Source organism: Berghia stephanieae, chromosome 4 (assembly GCF_034508935.2).
Source record: "Berghia stephanieae isolate SIO BIC M18660-M18661 chromosome 4, UCSD_Bste_1.3, whole genome shotgun sequence".
NCBI classification, from domain to species: Eukaryota; Metazoa; Mollusca; class Gastropoda; order Nudibranchia; family Aeolidiidae; genus Berghia; species Berghia stephanieae.
Genome location: NC_088363.1, coordinates 27,130,596 through 27,133,508, shown reverse-complemented (window position 1 = coordinate 27,133,508; position 2,913 = coordinate 27,130,596).

The following is a 2,913-nucleotide window of genomic DNA, read 5'->3' as shown; positions in this document are numbered from 1 at the left end:
TCTCACCCACTTCTTGAGATCGCCGATTCGTTCACCACCATCGCGAAGTAATTTTGACCAGCAGTTAAGCTTAATAGCCAATATTCTCATCACAAACATATAACATAGAAACGATTGAGACATTGAGTATGCTCCGGTGTATGGGGTGAATTTTTAATTCAGAAAAGTGAGTGGAGCAGGCACTTATGTTGGTAACAACAAGATATGAAGTGAGTAGAAAAGTGCCAGAAGACAATAGAGAATAAAAAAATTTTTATTCTCTATTGTCTTCTGGCACTTTTCTACTCACTTCATATCTTGTTGTTACCAACATAAGTGCCTGCTCCACTCACTTTTCTGAATTAAAAATTCACCCCATACACCGGAGCATACTCAATGTCTCAATCGTTTCTATGTTATATGTTTGTGATGAGAATATTGGCTATTAAGCTTAACTGCTGGTCAAAATTACTTCGCGATGGTGGTGAACGAATCGGCGATCTCAAGAAGTGGGTGAGAGAGGGATCTAGAAATGACTTTGGGTTTGAAACGAATATTTTTGTGTTCGTGGATAGCTCACACGGTAGAGCCACGCTCTCACCTGCCAGGCGGAGTTGTCGTACCAATAAGGTCGCAGGTTCGAACCCCACCACCGCCGCGAAAAAATTTTTTATTCTCTATTGTCTTCTGGCACTTTTCTACTCACTTCATATCTTGTTGTTACCAACATAAGTGCCTGCTCCACTCACTTTTCTGAATTAAAAATTCACCCCATACACCGGAGCATACTCAATGTCTCAATCGTTTCTATGTTATATGTTTGTGATGAGAATATTGGCTATTAAGCTTAACTGCTGGTCAAAATTACTTCGCGATGGTGGTGAACGAATCGGCGATCTCAAGAAGTGGGTGAGAGAGGGATCTAGAAATGACTTTGGGTTTGAAACGAATATTTTTGTGTTCGTGGATAGCTCACACGGTAGAGCCACGCTCTCACCTGCCAGGCGGAGTTGTCGTACCAATAAGGTCGCAGGTTCGAACCCCACCACCGCCGCGAAAAAATTTTTTATTCTCTATTGTCTTCTGGCACTTTTCTACTCACTTCATATCTTGTTGTTACCAACATAAGTGCCTGCTCCACTCACTTTTCTGAATTAAAAATTCACCCCATACACCGGAGCATACTCAATGTCTCAATCGTTTCTATGTTATATGTTTGTGATGAGAATATTGGCTATTAAGCTTAACTGCTGGTCAAAATTACTTCGCGATGGTGGTGAACGAATCGGCGATCTCAAGAAGTGGGTGAGAGAGGGATCTAGAAATGACTTTGGGTTTGAAACGAATATTTTTGTGTTCGTGGATAGCTCACACGGTAGAGCCACGCTCTCACCTGCCAGGCGGAGTTGTCGTACCAATAAGGTCGCAGGTTCGAACCCCACCACCGCCGCGCGAAAAAAATTTTTATTCTCTATTGTCTTCTGGCACTTTTCTACTCACTTCATATCTTGTTGTTACCAACATAAGTGCCTGCTCCACTCACTTTTCTGAATTAAAAATTCACCCCATACACCGGAGCATACTCAATGTCTCAATCGTTTCTATGTTATATGTTTGTGATGAGAATATTGGCTATTAAGCTTAACTGCTGGTCAAAATTACTTCGCGATGGTGGTGAACGAATCGGCGATCTCAAGAAGTGGGTGAGAGAGGGATCTAGAAATGACTTTGGGTTTGAAACGAATATTTTTGTGTTCGTGGATAGCTCACACGGTAGAGCCACGCTCTCACCTGCCAGGCGGAGTTGTCGTACCAATAAGGTCGCAGGTTCGAACCCCACCACCGCCGCGAAAAAAAAAAAAAATTTATTCTCTATTGTCTTCTGGCACTTTTCTACTCACTTCATATCTTGTTGTTACCAACATAAGTGCCTGCTCCACTCACTTTTCTAAGTAAACATTGTGATACAGCTATCTCTCATTCCCATCCCTCCCCCTCCCCCGACACACACACACACACACACACACACACACACCCTTGTAACACACCGATAAAGTAAATAATAATAAAGTTCCCTTTATTCATCCCCATACGGACATTAAAGTTAGGGCTTATTCAAAAGGAACACTGGAATGACGCAGCACAGCGCCGCAAATTGAGCAAGGGAGAGGTGGGTTGCTGAAGGCCACATAACACGGTGGATATTCGACCTTTGTATCTTTCGGTACGAAGCAAAGACCACACAGCTGAGCCACACTGCCTCCTCCCCCACTCCTCATTAGCCGCTATGGTAATGTACGGTTTCCTCGAACTTTTTAGCATGTCTCGAGGAGTTCGAGGAAACCGTGCTGGAGTGTATTTAATTTACCAACATCAATATGTACACGTCGATACAATCGTATTTAAGCTCTCTCTAAAATTTACCAGGAGTAATAATAATAATAATAATAATAATAATAATAATAATAATAATAATAATAATAATAATAATAATAATAATAATAAATGGCGGATAATAGGAAATTAAAAAAAAAAAAAAATAGACTCCAACACATTGCACTGTCACTGTTTAGAATACTCGACAAGTCAAACACGACGACATCTAAAAATATATTTTACACGTGACCAGTCTCAGGTCACCATACACCCACTCTAACCTCAACTCATTAATCTTGACCTTTGAACTCGAAAAATAAAATAAAACTTTTTGTTCCCCTTTATCTTCAAAGCTGATCAGTTATTTGATATTTTCTTTAAATTTGGTTAATTAAAATTAACTTTTTCATTTCATTCGAAGTATAAATTTAAGTTATTGCGTCGAAATATGTTCTCTAATATTTTAGTGAGTAAAATTCAATGCCATTGGTCCAATTTGCCAGAGTATGCCACAAGTTCAGAATTTTATCCAATCACAAACGCTGTTGCAAAGATCTC